This window comes from Bombyx mori, chromosome 14 (genome assembly GCF_030269925.1).
Source record: "Bombyx mori chromosome 14, ASM3026992v2".
Lineage (NCBI taxonomy): Eukaryota > Metazoa > Arthropoda > Insecta > Lepidoptera > Bombycidae > Bombyx > Bombyx mori.
Window position 1 is genome coordinate 3,761,246 of NC_085120.1, and position 26,251 is coordinate 3,787,496.

Below are 26,251 nucleotides of genomic sequence, written 5' to 3' on the forward strand. Positions count from 1 at the left end.
AACACCAGGTGGGCTGTGAGCTCGTCCACCCATCCAAGCAATAAAAAAAAATAAAAAAAAACATCGGTGACATGGTAATACATACCCTTACGGACTGATACTACTAATCGCAATGCCAGTTGGCAGTTGCAATAAGTATGATCCGCAGATAATGCTGCTACTCAGTCTCCAATGAATTCTTTTGTCGCCTTTTTCAGCACTCATGGGAATAGATGGGGTTGTGCTATTCTATGCTAATGCTTACCAATGCCATTTACCTATTGCCATTCATCATCATTATCATCAGCGTATAGCAGTCCACTGCTGGACATAAGCCTCTCCAGTTGCACGATCTACTACTTCTCTCATCCAGCTCTAACCAGCCACCCTGCGTAGATCGTCACTTCAACGCGCCTGATATCCAAATAATATGGCCAGCCCACTGGCACTTCAGCTAACTGATCCACTGTGCTATTTCGATAACTTTGGATAACCTAATACGGCGTCCAATGCGGGCCCAATGCCTCATGCGGCCAATGATAGGGGGCGCTGGCGGGACCATTACAAGGAGCAGCATCCTTTCGAAATATAATGGTGACGACCCTCAGCAGTGAGGAAACGACGCGAGGAGGAGGGATAACCTAAAAACTCATCGTTATTAGTCCAATTAAAAACCAGCAATGTAACTAAAATACATTTATGCTTTAGATTGCTTGTACATCTTCTAAGTATATTCCATAAAATTAACTAAAATACCATTCCAGGATTCGCTGCTATTAAAATTAATTTCAGTAACTAATTAAAATCAAGTAATCCTTAGCTAGTTATTATAACTAAAATTCTCAGACGGTTCTGAGGCGAACATTTCATTTATTACGTACATTATTATCCGACAAAGCTACTTTTGTGCAATACATTGATCTGCGCTGTATACTTAATAAGTCTATATTTTGTTGTTCGACTTCATATCTAGTTTCATAATAACGTCTAAACTATGCAGTTTTGTTAAATAAATGGCCGGTGTCGATACTTATCGGATATTCGACTTATTATTTGATTGCTGCAATATTGTCGGGTTTCGCCTGTTCAAATTTATCGTATTCGTAATAGCTTATTGAATTGTATAATACATTATATAAAAATTGTTAAAAAAAGCAAGTAGTCGTATTTTGTTATTAAGTTTCATAAGCAATTCGAATTCAGTTTATGTTTATTAAATTCATTATATTATTTTATAGTAATATTCGGAAGTTCTCTCATATTTTTTTTATTTGTTTAAATTGTTTTTACAAGCAGACAATATCGTTCATGGACATCAACTAATCTCAACGACAAGCTATGGTCAACTGATAAATATTACTATACCCTATTCCAAATTACGAAGTCCCTTTTGACACTTCTTAGAACGTAACTCTTCATGTTTCGCATAATTTGAAATAATAATCAATAATTTTTCTTCGTAGTCGTAAATCATCATTTAAAAATACACAACCAATCTAAATCTTTATACAATTAATATTAATTCACAGATACAATTAATAATAACACCTGTCAAATGGAACTTCGTAATTGGGATAGAGTATAATCTACGGTTTATTGTACTTAAATTATAGAAAAAAAACACAACCAACACAATTCCTGTAAACAATGCATGGCCATATCTATCTATATATATAAAAATGAAACCCGTTTTTCGTTGTCACGACATAACATGAAAACGGCTTGACCGATTTGGCTAATTTTGGTCTTGAATTATTTGTGGAAGTCCAGAGAAGGTTTAAAAGGTATAAAAATATGAAAATTCTCGGAATTAAATAAAAATAACAATTTTGATTTCCCTTTGACGTGTCCCCCGTCGGACGGATTCTTTTTGTTTGTTTTAAGTTTATTCTATATAAAAGTTTAGGTCTTTTATTTATCGATTGAGGCACTACGAAGTCTGCCGGCTCAGCTAGTTAATAATGTATCTAATATATATTTTTTAGGTTTGTTTCAGTTATTATAACTTTTTGCTGCTTCCGATACAGCATGCACACTTTAATGAAGTTCAAATCAATTGCCGGACGCTATTTTGAATATTAAAACATATAATTTATTTAATGCGCCTCTATTAATGTACCAAAAAATTCAGAAGCTTATCTCGGTGATGCAACGCGTAAGTCAATAGTGTTTAATAACGAAATAAAATGCAGTAAATCACCGACCCCATTACTTATCTATGTGTTAGGAGTCTAGCCTCCCGCATCCGCTAACGTTTCAATATATATTAAGAACCTATTAACCGCCGCGTGATTTATGACAAACCTGTTATCACTTAGAGTAGCGTTCTGTGAATTTATGAACGTACAATCCCATGTCATTTTATTATTGGTGACAAATTTAAATGAGCCTTATTAAATTCGAATTTGGTGCATTTAATTTAGAGAAAGTGCAAACGAATGCTATTATTAAATAGTGATTACGTTGATTCATGAACGAAGTCTACGTGTGGTTAACTGGATATTGGAGTCCCTATAGGCATCTCAATGTGATAGCACCGGATCACCTTGAGACATGAGACAGAAACACACTTGTATTGTTTTTTTAAAATTAAGGATTACTGATGGTCCGGTGGCCTTTCCAGTTTCACTAGGACAGGTGGACGAGCTCAGTCAGGAGATATGAGATTTGCCAACGGCTGCCCGAGCGCCTTCGGAGGAGACCTAACTACTCAAGGGAGGCTGCTTCGCGAATGCATCTACTACTGGGTAGAAATCGTAACCCTTCTCAGCGGGTCCGGCGAGAAACTCAGCGGTCTGATGTATGAACTAGCTTGCACTCGGCAAAGAGTTCAAGTTCGGCTACCACAATCCTGCTTCTAGTGTTAGAAGGTATCTAATGCAACAGTTATTGGATATGATAGATCTGTATGAACGTCACTTAAAAGCTCTCCTACCCTTCAAGCTGGAACCCGTAACTGGCGCGCGGCAGAATCCCAAAACGACTAGGGACACTATTAATATCAGATTGCATTCTTATTGTTACGGGCTGGGGTTCGGGATAAATAAAATTCATTCGATTCACTTAGAACACTTAAAGAACGCTTTACAATTCGTAATTCCCTTCTTCCGCTTCGCTTCGGGTGATCCGTACGCTGTTTCGCTTCGAGTAGAACCGATTACCTACTGCCTTCGTGTCATCTCTGCAACGCTTTTATAGTCGATACGACATCTCTACAATTATCGAGAACATTCTCGGTAAGGCCAGTCGTTTAGATGTGTGTTTCCGCTATTTCATAATAGATGGCGTTGCACTTTTTTTTTTATTGCTTAGATGGGTGGACGAGCTCACAGCCCACCTGGTTTTAAGTGGTTACTGGAGCCCATAGACATCTACAACGTAAATGCGACATCCACCTTGAGATATAAGTTCCAAGGTCTCAGTATAGTTACAACGGCTGCCCCACCTTTCAAACCGAAACGCATTACTGCTTCACGGCAGAAATAGGCGGGGCGGTGGTACCTACCCACGCGGACTCACAATAGGTCCTACCACCAGTAATTACGCAAATTATAATTTTGCGGGTTTCACTTTTATTACACGATGTTATTCCTTCACCGTGGAAGTCAATCGTGAACATTTGTTGAGTACGTAATTCATTAGTAAAATTTGTACCCGCCTGCGGGATTCGAACACCGGTGCATCGCTCAACACGAATGCACCGGACGTCTTATCTCTTAGGCCACGACGACCACAAGGCACTTCTCGAGCGTTCTCGATTTTACTAGTTCTTTTGATATTAATTTCTGCTATTCGGCGATAGATGCCTTTACTCTTACCGACGTAACATTATTGAAGTAGTACAAAGTTGATTACTGCATTTCGACGGTGACAAATTAATATTCAGACTGCTGATACTAAATACGGAAAAGATGCTGACTCCAACTTATAATCGAATGTCGAAACTAGTCACTGTCGATACTTATCGGATATTCGACTTATTATTTGATTGCTGCAATATTGTCGGGTTTCGCCTGTTCAAATTTATCGTATTCGTAATAGCTTATTGAATTGTATAATACATTATATAAAAATTGTTAAAAAAAGCAAGTAGTCGTATTTTGTTATTAAGTTTCATAAGCAATTCGAATTCAGTTTATGTTTATTAAATTCATTATATTATTTTATAGTAATATTCGGAAGTTCTCTCATATTTTTTTTATTTGTTTAAATTGTTTTTACAAGCAGACAATATCGTTCATGGACATCAACTAATCTCAACGACAAGCTATGGTCAACTGATAAATATTACTATACCCTATTCCAAATTACGAAGTCCCTTTTGACACTTCTTAGAACGTAACTCTTCATGTTTCGCATAATTTGAAATAATAATCAATAATTTTTCTTCGTAGTCGTAAATCATCATTTAAAAATACACAACCAATCTAAATCTTTATACAATTAATATTAATTCACAGATACAATTAATAATAACACCTGTCAAATGGAACTTCGTAATTGGGATAGAGTATAATCTACGGTTTATTGTACTTAAATTATAGAAAAAAAACACAACCAACACAATTCCTGTAAACAATGCATGGCCATATCTATCTATATATATAAAAATGAAACCCGTTTTTCGTTGTCACGACATAACATGAAAACGGCTTGACCGATTTGGCTAATTTTGGTCTTGAATTATTTGTGGAAGTCCAGAGAAGGTTTAAAAGGTATAAAAATATGAAAATTCTCGGAATTAAATAAAAATAACAATTTTGATTTCCCTTTGACGTGTCCCCCGTCGGACGGATTCTTTTTGTTTGTTTTAAGTTTATTCTATATAAAAGTTTAGGTCTTTTATTTATCGATTGAGGCACTACGAAGTCTGCCGGCTCAGCTAGTTAATAATGTATCTAATATATATTTTTTAGGTTTGTTTCAGTTATTATAACTTTTTGCTGCTTCCGATACAGCATGCACACTTTAATGAAGTTCAAATCAATTGCCGGACGCTATTTTGAATATTAAAACATATAATTTATTTAATGCGCCTCTATTAATGTACCAAAAAATTCAGAAGCTTATCTCGGTGATGCAACGCGTAAGTCAATAGTGTTTAATAACGAAATAAAATGCAGTAAATCACCGACCCCATTACTTATCTATGTGTTAGGAGTCTAGCCTCCCGCATCCGCTAACGTTTCAATATATATTAAGAACCTATTAACCGCCGCGTGATTTATGACAAACCTGTTATCACTTAGAGTAGCGTTCTGTGAATTTATGAACGTACAATCCCATGTCATTTTATTATTGGTGACAAATTTAAATGAGCCTTATTAAATTCGAATTTGGTGCATTTAATTTAGAGAAAGTGCAAACGAATGCTATTATTAAATAGTGATTACGTTGATTCATGAACGAAGTCTACGTGTGGTTAACTGGATATTGGAGTCCCTATAGGCATCTCAATGTGATAGCACCGGATCACCTTGAGACATGAGACAGAAACACACTTGTATTGTTTTTTTAAAATTAAGGATTACTGATGGTCCGGTGGCCTTTCCAGTTTCACTAGGACAGGTGGACGAGCTCAGTCAGGAGATATGAGATTTGCCAACGGCTGCCCGAGCGCCTTCGGAGGAGACCTAACTACTCAAGGGAGGCTGCTTCGCGAATGCATCTACTACTGGGTAGAAATCGTAACCCTTCTCAGCGGGTCCGGCGAGAAACTCAGCGGTCTGATGTATGAACTAGCTTGCACTCGGCAAAGAGTTCAAGTTCGGCTACCACAATCCTGCTTCTAGTGTTAGAAGGTATCTAATGCAACAGTTATTGGATATGATAGATCTGTATGAACGTCACTTAAAAGCTCTCCTACCCTTCAAGCTGGAACCCGTAACTGGCGCGCGGCAGAATCCCAAAACGACTAGGGACACTATTAATATCAGATTGCATTCTTATTGTTACGGGCTGGGGTTCGGGATAAATAAAATTCATTCGATTCACTTAGAACACTTAAAGAACGCTTTACAATTCGTAATTCCCTTCTTCCGCTTCGCTTCGGGTGATCCGTACGCTGTTTCGCTTCGAGTAGAACCGATTACCTACTGCCTTCGTGTCATCTCTGCAACGCTTTTATAGTCGATACGACATCTCTACAATTATCGAGAACATTCTCGGTAAGGCCAGTCGTTTAGATGTGTGTTTCCGCTATTTCATAATAGATGGCGTTGCACTTTTTTTTTTATTGCTTAGATGGGTGGACGAGCTCACAGCCCACCTGGTTTTAAGTGGTTACTGGAGCCCATAGACATCTACAACGTAAATGCGACATCCACCTTGAGATATAAGTTCCAAGGTCTCAGTATAGTTACAACGGCTGCCCCACCTTTCAAACCGAAACGCATTACTGCTTCACGGCAGAAATAGGCGGGGCGGTGGTACCTACCCACGCGGACTCACAATAGGTCCTACCACCAGTAATTACGCAAATTATAATTTTGCGGGTTTCACTTTTATTACACGATGTTATTCCTTCACCGTGGAAGTCAATCGTGAACATTTGTTGAGTACGTAATTCATTAGTAAAATTTGTACCCGCCTGCGGGATTCGAACACCGGTGCATCGCTCAACACGAATGCACCGGACGTCTTATCTCTTAGGCCACGACGACCACAAGGCACTTCTCGAGCGTTCTCGATTTTACTAGTTCTTTTGATATTAATTTCTGCTATTCGGCGATAGATGCCTTTACTCTTACCGACGTAACATTATTGAAGTAGTACAAAGTTGATTACTGCATTTCGACGGTGACAAATTAATATTCAGACTGCTGATACTAAATACGGAAAAGATGCTGACTCCAACTTATAATCGAATGTCGAAACTAGTCACTGTCACCAACAACAAAACATTCCGATCCGATTCTATTCTAGTTCATTCATTAATTTATGTGAGTTAAATTTAATATGTCATTTTTATTAGTCTTTTAGGATCCAAATGGCCATTCTAAATTTGGCTACAATAAATTATTTTATCAATAGTAATTTATTTCTCTCCTGCAATAATGTCAATGCAATCGAAAATTCACTAATGATATACGATGAGGTAAGGCTAGTCTGCCGTTCGAATTGAAAGTGGTTACCTTTTATTTTTCGGCTCTAGACATAATTAATCATTTGACTGCCATGTCAAATGGCGCCGGAATATCTGGTAGTTTCTAAGAAAGGCGAATCCGAAGATACTGAGAATGAACCTATGTATTTCTAAGAGACCTAAAAGATTCAAAATATACATTAACAAACAAAAGAAGGCCCAGTTACGGAATCTAGGCGCTCAGTAACAGATTCTCGACTAAGCGCGTTAATACCTCCGCCATTCGCCCCATCATAATGTAATACTAGCCGTGAGCCCCGAAGGTTAAATACTTAGGCGTCACCCTCGACAGAGGGATGACATTCCGCCCCCGCTTAAAGACAGTACGCGACCGTGCCGCCTTCTATCCGATGATTTGCAAGCAAAGTAAATTGTCCCTTAAAAATAAGGTAACACTCTACAAAACTTGCATACGCCCCGTCATGACCTATGCAAGTGTAGTGTTCGCTCACGCGGCCCGCCCTAGCTTAAAACTCCTTCAAATAATTCAATCCCGTTTTTGCAGGATAACCGTCGGAGCCCCGTGGTTCGTCAGGAACATCGACTTGCATGACAACCTGGACCTAGAGTCCATCAGTAAGTATCAACAGTCGGCATCAGTGCGCCATTTCGATAAAGCGGCACGACACGAGAACCCTCTCATCGTGGCCGCCGGTAACTACATTCCCGATCCTGCGGACAGAATGGAAAGCAGTCGACGTCGCCCAAAACACGTCATCTCGGATCCTCCCGATCCACTAACGGTGCTTCTAGGTACTTCAAGCACCGGTCACCGTTCTCGTCGAACCCGTCGCTTGCGACGAAGAGCTCGACAAGTAAATTAACTCACAACCACAGTTTCTCGCTGCATCTTCTCAGTGGGTCGCGTTTCCGATCCGGTGGTAGATTCAACGAGCACGGCTCTTGCTAGGGTTCGTGTTAGCAACGTCGTCAGGTTTGATCCCGTGAGCTCACCTACAAGCTCGGTGAATCTAGAATAACCCCTCGAGGTAACTAGAATAGGTAGGGAAAAAAAAAGTAACAGAACTCGAGATAACTAGTTATATAACTAGTTCATTGCGCCGCGTAGGGCACCGGTGAACTAAACGGTGGTCAATGTGGTAAAGGTAAATTTCACTGGTGGTAGGACCTCTTGGGAGTCCGCACGGGTAGGTACCACCACCCCGCCTATTTCCGCCGTGAAGCAGTAATGCGTTTCGGTTCGAAGGGTGGGGTAGCCGTCGTAATTATACTGAGACCTTAGAACTTATATCTCGAGGTGGATGGCGCATTTACGTTGTAGATGTCTATGGGCTCCAGTAACCACTTAACATCAGGTGGGCTGTGAGCTCGTCCATCCAACTAAGCAATAAAAAATAAAAAAAGTTTTTTTACAGATGAATCTCGCGATTTTATCGTCGTCACACATATATCCGACGTTAATAATTATTTACAGTTTCTAAGGACACGGATGGTCGTTGTCGTAAACCTTACCGTACACGTAATACTTGTAAACCTACCGATATATACATACATCGTCTATCGAACCCGCTTTTTAGGAGTATACGCATAATTGTCATCAATCCGATTATATAAAAAAATAAGTTATAAATTTTATAATTTTTGTCACCACAACAAACATCCTCAGAAAATACTAGATACTATATTAGATACTAGATAATACTAGGTAACACTAGATAATAATAGAATTCTGATTGGGGCGACTCTGTCCATGGAGGCAAAATATTCGAGGCGTCGAAAACAATATCATTGAATAAGTAAACTAATTTCCAAAAAGTACTAAAAGTACTTTTAATGGTGTGATCGACACGCGAAAACCGACACAAAATATATCGATTTTTTTAATTCGCTTTTATCTTCCAGTTACATAATTTATCGCCTACCAACGCGGACACTTGTTAGATAAAAACCGATATTATCCTCGTCCGTTCTTGCTTAAGATCTACAGCCACATAATAATTTGATTCACAGCCTGACAGACCCACATCAATTAGCTTTAATTAAACCACTTATCATTTGGTATGTAATTTTTATCAAAACAAATTATGTATCCATCGAACAAAAACATAAAAACTCATTTAAAACATCAATCAATAATATGTCATTTAAAAATTTAAAATAGATCTGTTTTATTGTAAATATTTTTTTTTGTATCATTTTTTTTCATTTTCAACGTTGAAATAGGTCTTACAATAAATAAAATATTTAAAGTTCTATTAAAGTAAGTTAATGAAATTATATCTATATATTAATACGTGAAGCAAAAACTTTGTACCCCTTTTTACGAAAATTGCGCGGACGGAGGAGTATGAAATTTTCCACACTCAGAGAAGAAGTGCACAATGCTAATATTTTTTTTAAATAATGCATAAAAGATACATTAAATCAATAAAGAAAACATTACACACACTACCATGTATTTGACGCACACACGCATGCATACTATTTATTGTCCAACTTTTGTTCTTGACGTCTGTGGTCAAATTGAGAATAGATTAAATATTGTTTGTCTTTATTAATATTTTTTTATAGTGTAGCCTTGGCGAAATTTGTGATTATAGAAGTATAAAATACAATCATAATAGTGTACAAACTTACAATTCCAATTAATTATAGTCGAATTTCGACTACTGCGGGACCTCTTGTAATAGTAAAAAGTTGAATTGCACGCGAAGAATTCATTTGTATGCAAATTGCTTTCTATAGTATCGCATTTGAAGTATACATACGAGATTATAGTGGTACGTCAGTGGATTAAAGAAAATTTGGATGTGCTAATTATATTAAATTTATTTATTTTTTAACGGCCGTCTGGTGTAGTGGTAAGTGACATGGTTACTACAATAGGGGATCGCGGGTTCGAATCCCGCCAAGGGAAGATATTTGTATGATAAATATAAATGTATTTTCCAGGGTTATGGATGTATATTAAATATATATATATGTGTATAATAAAAATCTTACATTTATTTCCGTTATCTGGTACCTGTAACACAAGTTCTTTGCGAACTTATCACGGGACCAGTTAACGTGGCGTGATCAATAGTAAATATTTATTTATTATTTATTTATTTATTTATATTTATTTATTGAAATAAACTCAAGCTATCAATTAACTGACTCCGACCAAGAACCTAAGCGGTATACTAGTCAATGTCAATATTTATTTATTTAGATTTTCCAACAAAATATATGAACAATACAATCGTTTTTAAAAGACTAATAAAAGGCAAAGGCAAAGCAACTGCACTCCCTCAATTATAAGAGAAGAAATAAAAAAAACAACAACAAAAAAAAAACACATTGTGATATTAAAAATATATACACATACGACATTGACAGCTGAAACAAGTGATATCGAATTGAATTAGTAAGCTATTACTTTCTTATAAATGGTAGGAGAGCCTATAGACATTAACAACTTAAATATCACCACCCACCTCGAGTTAAGAGTCTTATTTTTTACAGTGGCTGCCCCGCCCTTCGAGACGAAACTTATTGCTGCTTCATGGCAGAAATGGGCAGTGCGGTGGTACCTAGCCATACCAGCTCACAGGACCTCTTGTGAGTAACGCAAATTATATTTTTTGTGGATTTCATTTTTATTACACGACGCTATACCTTGACCATGAAAGTAATTCCTGAACATTTGTTACGTACGTATTTCATTAGGAACATTGGTGTGGGATTTAAACACTGGCACATTCTCTCTGTTGGATACAAATGCATCTAATCCTTTAAGTCGAGATGCCTTCTAAAACTAACTATCATCGAGACAATATTCAAGTTTTTATTTTTATTGCTCAGATGGGTGGACGAGCTCACAGCCCACCTGGTGTTAAGTGGTTACTGGAACCCATAGACATCCACAACGTAAATGCGAAACCCACCTTGAGATATAAGTTCTAAGGTCTCAAGTGAGTTACAACGGCTGCCCCACCCTTCAAACCGAAACGCATTACTGCTCACAAGAGGTCCTACCACCAGTAATTACGCAAATTATAATTTTGCGGGTTTGATTTTTATTACACGATGCTATTCCTTCACCGCGGAAATCAACCGTGAACATTTGTTGAGTACCTACGTATTTCATTAGAAAAATTGGTACCCGCCTGAGATTCGAAAACCCGGTACATCGCTCAACACGAATGCACCGGACGTCTTATCCGTTAGGCCACGACGACTTACAAGTACATTACTGGGCTCGACACTACTCCTCTATTTCGTGCCGGCTACTCTTCGAAAATCATCAGTCCATTTGGCCAAAGGATGCTCAAAATTACATTTGCTTGTGGGCGGCTCCGTATAATACCGCATCCAAATTTAGCGAATCCATGACAAGAAGCAGTCTAATGTTATTCTAAATTTAAACTGCTTGTGATTATCCGGGGAAAACCTGAATAATGTCCATTCGATGCTAGCAACAGATTAGTTTAGTTTAACCTCAACCGATACTAATGCTAGGATATATTGCAACCAGGTGGCTGCAACCAGTCTGACCTTTTCTGCGACGATGCATCATGCTTATCAGCTTGAATGGTGGGATTACAATTGTATTTTACTCATACTTACTCGAAATGTGTTAACGAAATCACAGGCCGCTCACTCTCATCACTACACTCGCCATCCGGTCTGAATGTCCCACGAGATGCCAACATCGACATTTTTATTGCTTAGGTGGGTGGATGAGCTCACAGCCCACCTGGTATTAGGTGGCTACTGGAGCCCATATACATCTACAACGTCAATGCGCCACCCACCTTGAGGTACCTCGCCCTTCAAACCGAACGCATTACTGCTTCACGGCAGAAATAGGCAGGGTGATAGTACCAACCCGTGTGGACTCACAAGAGGTCCTACCACCAGTAAACCAGTGGGATCACTAAAGACATTCCACTAATCGATCCTCCTAGACTTTTACCCGAACGTCCGAGTTTCTCCCAGAACGGAGCCTGGTAGAAGAAAGGGTTACTGTGCTTAACATTGTAAAGACTAGACACCAAAGACTAGACACTACCCCAAAGACAGCCCTTCCGTGTGTTCGCGCTAATGTTTTGAAACATTCCGCTGGACCAAAACTAACGTGTCAGATCAGAATCTGATACACCACTAGCTGGTTCCGGCTTAAGGCCTGTATGACGGTGACATAAAGATATGCCCGTAATCTTAATTGTATTATACAGAATAACTCAAGGTTCATATGCATTCACGTGTATATAGGTTTCAATAGTCACTTAACGGCCGTCTGGTGTAGTCGTAAGTGACATGGTCACTACACAAGGGTGTCGCGGGTTCGAATCCCGCCAAAGGAAGAGATTTTCTATGATAAATGTAAAATATATTTTCCAGGCTTATGGATGTATATTTAAATATAATATGTATGTGTATAGTAAAAATCTTACATTTACTTCCGTTATCTGATACCTGTAACACAAATTCTTTACGTAATTAGCACGGGACCAATTAACGTGGCGTGATTGTTAGCAAATATTTATTTATTTAACATCAAATGGCCGAAAGTTCTCCCGAGAAAAGACGTAATACGTATTCCCAGGCGATGTCCAGTATGTATAAATGTCAGACTGTTTTAATCTTGCACGGATGGATACGACCATCCCAACAATTTATTCTGCAAACCAACCATGTATACAGGTCCGAAGAGTAATATACCATTTATCATTGGCCGTAAGTTCGTCTCTACAACTATTGCAACGAAAAAACTAGAGAAAACCAACGGGAAACTGTGAAACACAAATGAATACAAATCCTAATCTAGTGGAATACAAGTTAATACATACGAAATGAGTGTGATTATGTAAGACGTCGCCCGCAGGCTCCGCCCGATGTGCCAATCTTTTCCTTATAATGCTAAGTTTACATGATTTATTTATTAGATGTCGAAACTGAATGTTTGTGAGGGAATCTTTGAAATTCCGCATAGGCGGTACGTACGTAAGTACTTTAGATGAATGTAGTGATTTTAATTTAAATATTGGTATCTCTTTGCGAGACAAAGGATCCCCCGGATTCACTCTCGGTGCTTTTAAGCCTCTCAAGCACCGCTCACTGACCTCATCAAGCTCGCTGATTACGACAAAGAGTTAGACAAGCGAACTAATCCATAGACACAGCCCACTGAGTTTCTCGCCGGATCTTCTCAGTGGGTCGCGTTTCCGATCCGGTGGTAGATTCTGCGAAGCACTGCTCTCGCTAGGGTTAGTGTTAGTAAATTCTCTCAGATTGAGCCAGTGAGCTCACCTACCCGTCCGGACGTAATGGAATAGCCTCTTAGGCTACCAGAAGAAAAAATAAGTAAATAAAATACTATTAGGAAGGGCTTTCAATCGCATCATTAGTACCTCGTTACTTTTTTTAAATTACACGACGAAATCGACTGTTATCGATTACCAACTAAAGCTTACGTCGATGTGACACGCATCGGACAAGCCAGATAATATGCGAATGAGAAGATGAGCTCTCAACCCGCACGATGCTAAGTATTTGTCGGTGTGTCGACAACGGTGCATAGCGACATAACGATTAAGTCATATCAAAAAAAAAGACGCGTGCGCACATCAACTTATAAGCAACAAAACAAACAAATAACTAGACTTTTCTAATCCAGCTTAATTAAAATTAAACTAAACATTTGAAGAATCTACTTTATTTAATTATATATATATCGACGTTTGAAAGGCAAACGTGACTAGGCGACAATAACTGCTTTGTACATAAATTATAGGCAATAACCATATTCGATGCGCAAAAAAAATATATTTCTAGGTCTATTAAAATCCTTTCAATCCTACAGCTAGATTCGTTAAAATAGATTTTTTTCAGGTATTTCAACTTTAAATTAGTCTACTGTAAAGTTCACGCATTATCGCTTAGTCACGTTTGCCTTTCAAGCATCGATATGTTGAATACTGAACAGGTATCCAAAATAGGCATCACAACTTGAATGTTCCTACCAACCTTGGATGTTGAAACTGTATTTTATAAAGACTATCGTAGTCCTAGACGTAGAAGTTCACAGCACATAAATATCTATGTAACCCAAGCTTCTAATACAAGTACATACGCAATCTACTATTAAAGGGAGTCAACGTACCCGTATGTATGAGGCATGTTATAATAACAACAGCTACTGTTTACTTGTACAACCGGTATATGTTTATAGGGCTGATACAACCAACTCCACTAATCTATTTTTATATAATGCGAAAATTAAATGCGAAAGTACGTTCGTTGCATTTTACTTTTTGTCGCGCGAAACGAAGTATCAAACTTATTGGTTTTTTTTTTTTAATAGATTGAATGCATAATATGCATAGCATAGTATTTTATTATATTAAAATTCTAAGCTACTGAATATGACAGATTATTGACACAATATAATTTAAATAGTTACGTCATAAGACATCGTGTTGATGCCACATTAAAATAAGAGCGATCTCTGCGAACCGGAATACATGTTGCATTTCGCATAAAACATTCACAGAATTACGTCTTAATAAATTCATCTAATTAAGAGGTAATTTGTAAGATTATTTACAGTTAACAGCCTCTATAGAAATAAACGAATTTGTAGTCATAATATTCATAGTAAGTATTTAAAAGTTTGTCAAAGTTGTAGATTATCGATGTGCAAAATTTAATTCAAATCCGTTCTGCCATATTCGCGTGATTGTATAGCAAACATCTGAATAAACAAACAATAAAATATTAGTATAGATAAGACAAATAAGGCGCGTGATCGGTTTATCTTAACTTTAAATCTCTGGATTTTATATTAACATAAGAAGACGAAGTAAGTAGTACCGACAATTGACTTCTTGAATGCTTTGCAATACAAGGTCACTAGTAAATTCAAATTTTTCAGGCTTATAAAATCACTTATAAAAGCCGCAATGTATAGTGAAGGTAGCTCACGAACGCGGTACAAGAGCACGCGGCTCGCCCAAGCTTTGAACGTGCAACAAGTGCATTGCGTGCAATTTAAAGATAGCAATAAATTAAATTTCGACGATAATATAATGTAATATGTAAAAAAGAAATACATTTTCTTATAACTTATTGGTGGGAGGACCTCTTGTGAGTCCGCACGGGTAGGTACCACTACCCTACCTATTTCTGCCGAGAAGCAGTTATGCGTTTCGATTTGATGGGCCGGGTAGCCGTTGTAACTTTTCTGAGACCTTAGAACTCATGTCTCAAGCTGGATGGGGGCATTTACGTTATAGATGTCTATGGGCTTCGGTAACCACTTAACACCAGGTGGGTTGTGAGGTCGTCCACCCATCTAAGCAATAAAAAAAAAGAAATATATTTTCGTAAAACTTTTGTTTGGATTATCATACTAATTATAACGCTCAGTAAAGAAACCAAGTTCCATTTTAATCACGTCCCAATCACCGCGAACCCTGTTCTCCAATGAAACCAGAATAGGATAAGTAGTTAAGTATTCTTGTACAATGAAGTCTATCATATCATGGTTCAAGTTGGATACTAGTCCGATGACCGCTTAATACTAAGTGAGAAATGAACTCATAAAACGATTTTTTTTATTGCTTATATGGGTGGACGAGCTCACAGCCCACCTGGTGTGAATGGTTACTGGAGCCCATAGACATCTATGACGTAAATGCGCCACCCACCTTGAGATATAAGTTCTAAGGTCTCAAGTATCGTTACCACGGCTGCCTCACCCTTCAAACCGAAACGCATTACTGCTTCACGGCAGAAATAGGCAAGGTGGTGGTACCTACCCACACGGACTCACAAGAGGTCCTACCACCAGTAGGTATTTAAAAATTTAACTTCGTTTTGCGCTAAAACTTCATTGAAAATCTATTATCTCTATATTCCATCAGAAGCTATCCCGTTAAATAAAATTACACTCCATAATAACTATAGTATAAGACATCTTTCTTACTTGTACCATGTCTAAAATTACTCCGTTTTAATACTGATTAAATCTAGCAAACTTCATGTCCTTATAAGAGCTTGTTAAATTAAACTTTGCACTGGAAATGTTAGTATAGATGGTGTAAAAATTTATAATTTATTACTGAATACTACGCTATGTAGCAAAGCAGAAAGAATACGCTCATTTACTAAAAAAAATCCCGCGTTGTTGTTTTTATCCCGATGTAGTGAGTAGATTGAACCGAAAAACCTTCTTTGAAATGTTAGGGTCAATGCACCCAAATATCCAAAAATATACCTAAATAATTCATAATTTCGAATCCGGCAGGCATGTACTATTTTTTAAAATACTTAGGATACATAACTCGCGTTTAAGAGTCACTGCCACGATGTAATATTAATATTAATAGTTTTATCAAACAATGTAATTTGCGCAATCACTAATGCGATTGAAACTCCGACCTTATATGTGATAGAGGATGGCAGCATTTCAATTGTGATTTCTCTGTCGTTGAACCTATCTCGACCTAATAGTAGTAGGATAGAGAAACTTTTGAAATATTCGGATCTGTCCTCTATCGCAAGGAATTTGGGGGCACATTTAGTGATAAAGAATTCGGTGGCGGAAGTAATCACCTTTGAAACGCATTTGTATCCAAAGCAAATGCGTTCTAATAATTGTAAATGTGACAGTAGCCATCATACTACACAAGATATTTGACAGATGCCTGAATTTCGCTTGCGAGATTTTCAAGGTAAACTTGTATACATACAAGTTCTGAACAAAAACATTCGGACCGTCGTTCTACCGATCAATATCAACCGCTCCGTGGAAGATCTTTCCTCCGTCGTCAAACCTCACACAAAAACATATTTCCAACTGTGGTTCGGCTTAAATAATTTTAACTTCTAATACAAAAAAATTAATGGAGAAATTGAATTTACCAAACGTATATATCACATATGAGACTGGAATCGAAAATATTTCTGACATTTTTAACAGTTCAATAATCGTGTAATACAAGTTAATGTACAAAATGATAAATTACGCAACAGCGGAATCCTGTTTGTTTGTCAGTTGTCCCGCCGGTCGCCACAATCATATCCAGTTGCGTGCACTTTGTAAAATATTAAAGATTTATATAGTGCTGATGAGTACACCCTATAAAAACATTGCATCAAATAAGTTATAGTTTCGATGTAGGTATATAGATATTTTCCACCATTACCATTTGTTTTTTTTCTTTTTTTTTTTTTTTTCATAACCATACACAGACATCGCGACTTTAATGCCGCCAATCATCCTAAGTCATGAAGTCTAATCCTCATCTGTATTTTGTAATAGCTGTATAAGCCAGAATGGTTGAATTAATTTATATTATATCACTGATTTGAATAATGATTGTTGGTGAGGGTGTAATTTATTACACGCTAAAACTCTTTTTTCCTTGCCTATGCTTGAAAGCCTTGAGAGGCTATATAAGATTTGCCCTAGCATGTGGGTGAGCTCTCGGGGCTCAAACCAGAGGTGTTGTTAACACTGGCCCTTGCAAGAGCAGTGCTTCGCAGAATCTACCACCGGATCAGAAACGCGGCCCACTCGGGTCCGGCGAGAAACTCAGTGGGCTGTGTCTATGGGGTAATTTACTAAAAGCAGATAATAGGCACGCAAAATATGCACAAAAGCGAAAAACGATTTCTTTCAGGGAACCGTTTTCACGCACGTGACTACTGAAAAGATCTCAGGTACATTGTTGTGTAACTAAGTAAAATATTCATAGAGATCAAAATATACTTAACTAGCGACCCGCCCTCGCTTCGCTTCGGAAACATTAAAACACACATGAAACCAAAAAAATAAAATAAAAAAAAATTAAAAAAAAGTAGCCTATGTTCATCAGGGACATGTCGGCTTCTAATGAAAAAAGAATTTTTCAAATCGGTCCAGTAGTTTCGGAGCCTATTCGAAACAAACAAACAAACAAATCTTTCCTCTTTATAATATTAGTATAGACTATTAAATAAAGAAGCTGTATTAATGTATACCTAGCCTAGCCAAGATGCGGGCAATTAAAATACAACAGTGTAAGCCAGTACGCATACCACTAACATTCTATACAACCCAGCTGTGTTAGGTAGGTTACATAAAAAATATTAATACTTATATAAAGCTAAGACGTGATTGACTAGTCAAAGATTTTAAAAATAAAACTAAAAACACTAATACGGTAAAAAAAATGTTAGAGAAGTATAAATTTCATTCCGAACCGTAATGAAAAGTAATTTACAAAAGGAAATCTTAACTGTTATCAATTAAAAGTCTCGACGAAGCTTCACTCAATCTTCTTAACACTACATTCATCAGCGCGATAAACTCAATTTAAAATAAAACAAAACTAATTATTTATAAAAACCGATTACAAGTGTTTTTCTAATCAAACGGAAACAGGTATTAACAGCTCTATAAACATAATCGATTGCAATTAGATTGTCAATGGACAAGTGCAGGACCCGTTTTCCGTTGCTTGAGAAACTCTTGTTACCGCAATAATCAACGCGAGAGTTCGTTGTATCAACTCTGTGTAATTATGTTAAAAACATATACCTATGCTTTCGTTTGAATTGCAATTTTTGATTAATTACTAATCCACTCCTTGGAATTCGATAAATAAATAAAAAAAAAAAACTATGAATGAATAATGCAGTTTTCTTTGTTTTCAAAGGTTTTCTTACATTACATAAAATTTTAGCTAAATTGATCCTAATCGAAATTATTTTTAAGCTTTAAACTTGCAATTATTATTGTCATTATATTGTTTCCGATATTTCTAATACTTTGCAGTTTTCATGCTCACGGACGACTAGCTTAAAGGGTCAGTTAGGTAAACCGTAAGAATACTTTTAATTACGGACCCTCAAAAACCGGAGAAAATAGTAATTTGTTTTTAAACAGTAAATCACGATCGCATCATCATTTTTTTTTAAATACATGTAAGCTTGAGGGTAGACATTATCTTGTTGAACACCAAGTAAAACGATGTCACTTTTTGATTCCTGATTTAATCAACAATATGTTATTTTAACAATTCACTTTAACACTTGTCCAACTTTAACCAGTACGTACAACAGTCACTGAATCACACAACGTAACAAGGATATAGTAAGTGCACCAGGCAAGCGCAGTCCAACGAATGTTCATTTCAAGGCACGTTCCGCCTTTTTATACTAGCCGGCACAGCTGGCTTATGAGTCACTTCTGTTGCAGCTGTTGTTTACGAGTGGAACGACACGGCCGGCGCACCTGGCTTGTGTGAGTCACTCCTATTGCACGTGCTATATAACATAAATATCGTTAACGCCGTCACGGCCATACTGACGTGCGCTCGTCCTCGTGCGCGCATTCTTATGGTATGTCTGTGAACAACAAACGTGTTCGTTCATCCTGACATTAACGGATGCAACTTAAAACGTGGTCTATGATATTAACAATCTAGTACGGTTCGGTTCGCATAATTCTTCAGAAAATCCTATACTGGCTATAAATAACCTTCAGACTGCTTACATACCTGGGCAAGTTCAAAAACTCTTCAGGTATGTAAGTATGTCCCTTTTAACTTAGACCGGAATTGTTATCCCTTCAGTTTTTCGAACTGGACCGGATAATGCTAGACCGAATCGCAATCCCTGTAGCTAATTGTTGTGGCTAATCTGGATGAAAATCCCTATAGCCAAGCCATGGACCGGACAGACCCTTCAATGACTTCACACTTTCTTTCTTTTTTTTTTTCTATTTTTTTTTGCTAGTCCGGATTAACATCTCTCTAGCCACATACAATTCTCTTCTTTTTTTTTTTTTTTAATCTGCGTGTACTGTAACGTTTGTTAAAACATTTCTTAAACCAGAACATTTATACGGAATTTCTTCAGAAATAGTGCGAGACCGACCATCGTTTTCTACATTTCCAACACCTGCACCTGAGGTGCCTGAGCTTACAGACATTGTATCACTACCCACAGACTATGTTTGCTGTATCGCTATTTGCGGACAAAAATGTCGCTTCTATTGTCAGTGATAGAGTCGTCATCATTAAGATCAGTTTTATGAACAAGATTACTTAACCCATCTGTGTACGCCGTCACGTCATCGTCACTATAATTTTCAGAAATTTCTAGTAGGCCTGACGGGCCTCGAGGTACTTCGCGTAAATTTTCATACCTATCGTTTTCCAAAACTGCAGTCATGTTTTCTTTTTTTATTTTTATTTAATGATTGAAAGATTACTGGTGGCCTGGTGGCCTTTCCAGCTTCACCAGGACAGGTGGGCGAGCAAAGGCTCAGCCAGGAGGGGTGGGATTTGCTAACAACTGCCCGAGCGCCTCCGAAGGAGACCTAACAACTCAAGAGCAATTGCTTCGCGAATGAATCTACTACCGGATCGGAATCGCGACCCACTGAGAAGATCCGGCGAGAAACTCAGTGGGCTGATGCATGGGTTAGGTTGCACGTCGACCTCTTTGTCGAGTTCGACGAGTACGATTACTGGGGTTCCTCAGCATGCTCCTAGTGTTAGAGCTGAAGGTATCTAATGCAAGAGTTATTGGATCTGATGGATCCGTAAGGACGTGTCTAGGGTGACTACGGTGACTTGTTCATGAAACCGCTTACCATTGAATAAATTACTATGGCTTTGTTTTATAAGACTACAGTCTGACCCTGAATGGAACATAAAGGGGGAGCCAAAACCACTTATCTGTAACACACTGAAGCTCTGGAACACACGTTGACGTCTCTGGTTGGACCTGCCACAGCACCTGGAGCAGTGTCGTTTTTCTTCTTGTAGCGCATGGAACACCCAGAAGCTACATGGCTCGCATCACCGCACACGTAACAGCCGACTTGCAGGCGAGAGCCGGGCGCCCACGGATGAGGAGGTTGTTCAGGTTTTGCAGGCTGTATTTTTGTGAGGCAAGTAGCAGCTCGAGCCTTAAGCGAATGTGTGAGAGTCAAAATTAAATCGACACCATCCAATACTTCAACTACTTTAAACGGCCCTTTAAACTTCGTATCTAATTTCGTTTGATTATGCTCTTCGTATTAATGTGTGGACGAGCTCACAGCCCACCTTGTGTTAAGTGGTTACTGGAACCCATAGACATCCACAGCGTAAACGCACCACACACCTTGAGATAGAAGTTCTAAGGTCTCAGTATAGTTACAACCGCTGCCCCACCCTTCAAACCGAAATACACCACTGCTTCACGGCAGAAATAGGCAGGGTGATGGTACCCGTGCGGTCGATGGCACTATACGGAGCACCCGTCTGGTGCCACGTCCTTACCCACGAGAACGTCGCCGCGCTGCGACGCCGGCAGCGCGCGATCGCAGTCAGAGTTATTCAATGATACCTCACAGTCTCCTACGAGGCGGCGCGCCCTAGCGCAAGTGCAGCTGGAGCGCGGGGGCTCCAATATCGGCAGTCCATGCTGGAGGCGTGGTCTCGTCGTTTGGCGGACCCGTCGGCCGGCCTCCGTACCGTCGAGGCGATCTGCCCGGTTCTCGCGGACTGGGTGGGCCGCGACCGCGGAAGTCTCACCTCCGGCTACACGATGTTACTCCCACACTGAGGAAGCCAACCGCGAACACTTGTCAAGCACGCATAAGCACGCACTTCACCGGAAAAACCTGCATCCGCCAGCCGGAACCCGAACATCGCCGCATCGCCAGACACGAACGCACCGGACGTCTTATCTTACAGGTCACGACGACTTCAGATGTGTCAATTTTTCTTCCCCACGGAAACTTGCTTGCTTTCTTGTTTGCTTGCTTGCTGGAGCCCGAAGTCATCGAACGTGTAGTGTTATTGGTATTGAATCGAGTAGATTCTAAAATTTCAGCGACAATTCACAGTCTCATGTCCTGGTTTACTGTACTAGTGCCATGTAACTCATGTAAGCAGTAGTCATTGGCTTAAAAACGATTCGTGTCGGAACTACCCACTCGTCATGACAGATCCATTATTGCGATCGAAGTTTCACTTGAGATTTGCACTTGCCTTAATTTCTTGCAATAGCTTGTTACGTGTTGTATTTCCGTTAGTAAATGCCATGTAATGAAGTCGACAGTCAAACTGGGCAACATGAGCCAGAACGTAAGATGTGACGATTTCTTCGTGGCTCAGATCTTCCATCGAGGTAACAGAGACGTTATTACACGACTTACGTATGCTGCATTCACGCTCTTGTGGCGTACCACTACTAGTATTCTGATTTGCATCATGTTTTTTTTGCTGTACTTCGAACATGTTCAAACACGTCACGCCAGTGAGAGTAGAGTCCTGATCCCACTTCTGATGTAAGCTTGAGGGTAGACATTATCTTGTTGAACACCAAGTAAAACGATGTCACTTTTTGATTCCTGATTTAATCAACAATATGTTATTTTAACAATTCACTTTAACACTTGTCCAACTTTAACCAGTACGTACAACAGTCACTGAATCACACAACGTAACAAGGATATAGTAAGTGCACCAGGCAAGCGCAGTCCAACGAATGTTGGAGTGGAACGACACGGCCGGCGCACCTGGCTTGTGTGAGTCACTCCTATTGCACGTGCTATATAACATAAATATCGTTAACGCCGTCATACATTTAATTGAATATACATTAAACGCCATATTGTTTGTTACAAATCGATTGATTTTATCAATTTAGTATTAAATAAATAATTTCAATGGATCTCACTAAATTGGTACAATACTTTTCCTTATCAAAGACGTAAGCTGAAATGAATTTTACTGGTCGATCGACTTAAACTTTTTTCGGGGTTTCGAACTTGACCATAAAGAAAACAAGCCTACAATCCACACAAATTCACGTTGCCAATGCTACTCCAGCCTCTAAGCAATAAAAAAAAGATACCAATGGAGAAGGAGATCCTTACGCGGAAGTGGCATTAGATTGGGCACATATTGAAAAAGCCCGATACCCACCTATCCAAAAGAGCACTGACCTGGAAAGTGTCTGGCAAAAGGAAGAGAGGCCATCCCAGAACAACTTGGCGTCGCTCGGTGGATCAGGAGCTAGGTGTCTTGGGCATAACGTGGAAGGAGCTAGAACAGACTGCCCAAATCCGATGCAAATGAAAGGATTTGGTTCGAGCCCTACACCCCAGCATAGAAAATGTCCGTATGGCGCGATCTGAGATTATTTGATATTGTTCTATGTTTTTTTTTACCTACAACCGCAGACCGGTTTGTGCGCTTGAGCTCACTGGCTCAACCTGAGAGTTTGCTAACACTGGCTCATGAAAGAACAGTGCATCACAGAATTTAACACCAGGTCGGAGTCGCGACCCACTGAGATAGTCCGGCGAGAAACTCAGTGGCTTGTTTCTATGGGGTAGTTGTTTTACGCCGAAACAGCCTTATAAATAAATAAAAACTTCAGAGGTGTCAAAGGACACCCGGATGGAACGAAGTTCCTTTCGATTAATTAGTGAAGGAATTGTAATTTTTTTTTTAGGTTTAATAATAAATTACGGCATTATGAAGAAGAAAAAAAACAATACTATGAACTAAATTACTATTGTTGAAACGCTATCTCGAGAAACTGTACTCATTACGCGGACCAATCGGATACGAGCAATGTCACGCGATAAGCGCCTACACGTTGATTGGTCAGAATAACGGATCTAAAAAGTGTCGTGACAACTTTTCGTAAGAATTTTTTCCGTCTAGCCCCCTTTCACAACGCGCGATAAGGAACTTCGTTCCAAAACTTCGTTCCAATAAAAGAAGATAATTTCTCAACGTACATAAATGTTTGTGGAATGTTTGTGCCATCGCTAAAACCAGTAAATTGCGTATAAACAAATAGAGCTGGCCACCAGCGTATCGGCGTATAATTTCAATAATAAAAGTCAAGATTGGCGTACGTGACCAATACTCGCATTGTCTCGGTGTAGGTACACCTGCGTTTGATTGTATGTTTCGTGTACGCGACTGAATTACGCAGTGTTCGATGTTGAGTTAGCATGGATAGTATCTTATGAAAAAAAAAATTGAAGGTTTTTTACTAGGTGTGTAAATATATTTAAACATCCATGCTCCAAATTATCGAGGGCTTAGTAAGCGAATAACGATGTCAATGATATAGACGACAGGTTTTTTTTCTAATAACATGCTTATTTGCAAAAGTAACTAAGGAAAAACGAGAAATAAACAATATTCCTATATCACTGTGTATTGTTAAAAGTTAGTAAAATACATATTTTTAGCACTGTAATTAATTATAATTGAATTTTAAAATTGCACTTTGATCAGATCTAAACAAAGCTACCAAACAAATAAGACTCACTTAATTTTAAGTTTGTCTGAAACTTTGATCTCACTGTCAAACATGCAAATGTATCGTCTCAAAAATACAAAAAAAATGGTACATCCACATTATTGCTAACGTATCGCAGAGTGGTCATTAACCGTCATTGATCCGCCGGCGGGCGCTTCCGATATTACGGGCAGAGCTTTGAAAAGCTATCGTTTGTATAAGAAATTGTTACTTCTCATTCAATTTTGGTATTGAATTCACTTTTGTTTGTGTATAGTAAATTTAAGACTACCGTGCAAATATGTATAATAACACGAAAATGTGTTTGAGAATCACAGCTGTAGATTGTACTAGATATAAAGGATTCGTGAACAAGTATTGTATATACAAGCTAGCTATTGCCACGAGGGATTGTAAAGATCACACATAGAGAAATCAAAAAGTAGTCTCGTTTCTGTTGAGCATTTTGATATCTTCTGCTACGTTGACATGATTTATTAATCTAGTTGTTTTATTGTCTACATGTACAGACAAGCTACCTGGTGATGAGTGGTAACCAGCTCGTAGACATGACAACAATGCCAGTTCTATTGCGTGTTCGAAGCCTACACGCAATGTATACATTGTGCCGAAATGATTTTTATATCACAACGCTATTTCTTCATCGCGGAAGTCGTTCTTAAGCAAATGTTAAATGCTTTTTAGTTGTGATGATTGTGATTAAACTTACGACGCATTGGAACTGCTACGGAAGGTTTTGGGTGCTCGTGCATTCGTAACTGTCAGGCCAAGACTTCTGTGATATACATTTCATTAAGCATAGACGAAGATTTTCTTACAATCAGCGGCAATCACAGCAAGGTGACTGCATTTCACTACAGAGAGAATATCAGAGAATTTGAAAGCTCTGAAATCTATAATTTACTATTGATACATAAAAACAAGAAATTAAAATGTTTTATCCTGTTAATCCTGGTCAGGATGTAAGAGCGAAGCTATAAAATCATTGTACTATCATCGATCCTTCAAGGACGCATCATGCGTGTCATCATTTTCAAAAATTTCAAGGACGTACAAACTAGTCTGAAAAATCTGTTAAAACTGTGTTCTCATATTACTAACCGTACCTACTAACGGCACACCCTGCGGCCAGTAAATATGACAATATTTTTAACGTAAATCTTAATCGGGGACTCTTTATCACACTCCATTCAATAGATATACAATCCGTTTTATAATACACCTCCAACACAAGCAGCCTTTGATTAGGTTTCCGATCTAATATTGATGCCTCTGATAATTCATGTATAAACTCAATAAAACCAAATAATGGGCAGCCTTTAAGACTTCATCCATTTTACTTAGAATACTCTATGAAGGGTTTACGTTGAAATACTGATATATCGAGTACATTCAGATTTACAATAACCACTCTAACATTTGAATTACATAAAACCCGGACCATAATCCTTAAGAATATCAAAAGCACAAAGATATCCGCGAGTCTTTCAATATGAGGACTTTCATTTCTTCTTCCCATACATATGCAAATGGAAGCCATTGCCCACAAAATCGATTCCATTCGGTCATTCATTCATTCGTTCGATCATCAATCACCGGGAGAGATTGAACGCCTCTTTTCGTTTTAAAGTGTCCGATCTATTATCTGTGACCTTTTCGATAATGTTGTACAGATATTAGACGGTAGAGCCTTTTTGTAATCTGTTTTTGAATTTTATAGCTCTATATTGAGGGATGTCCGTATGAATTTAAACTTTATACACAGCAGGCGATCTGCACTAGAGTCGTATAGAAAGAAATCATGAGATAACATAAGGATGATCTTCTTCTTTTATCGAGTCGGTATTGTCA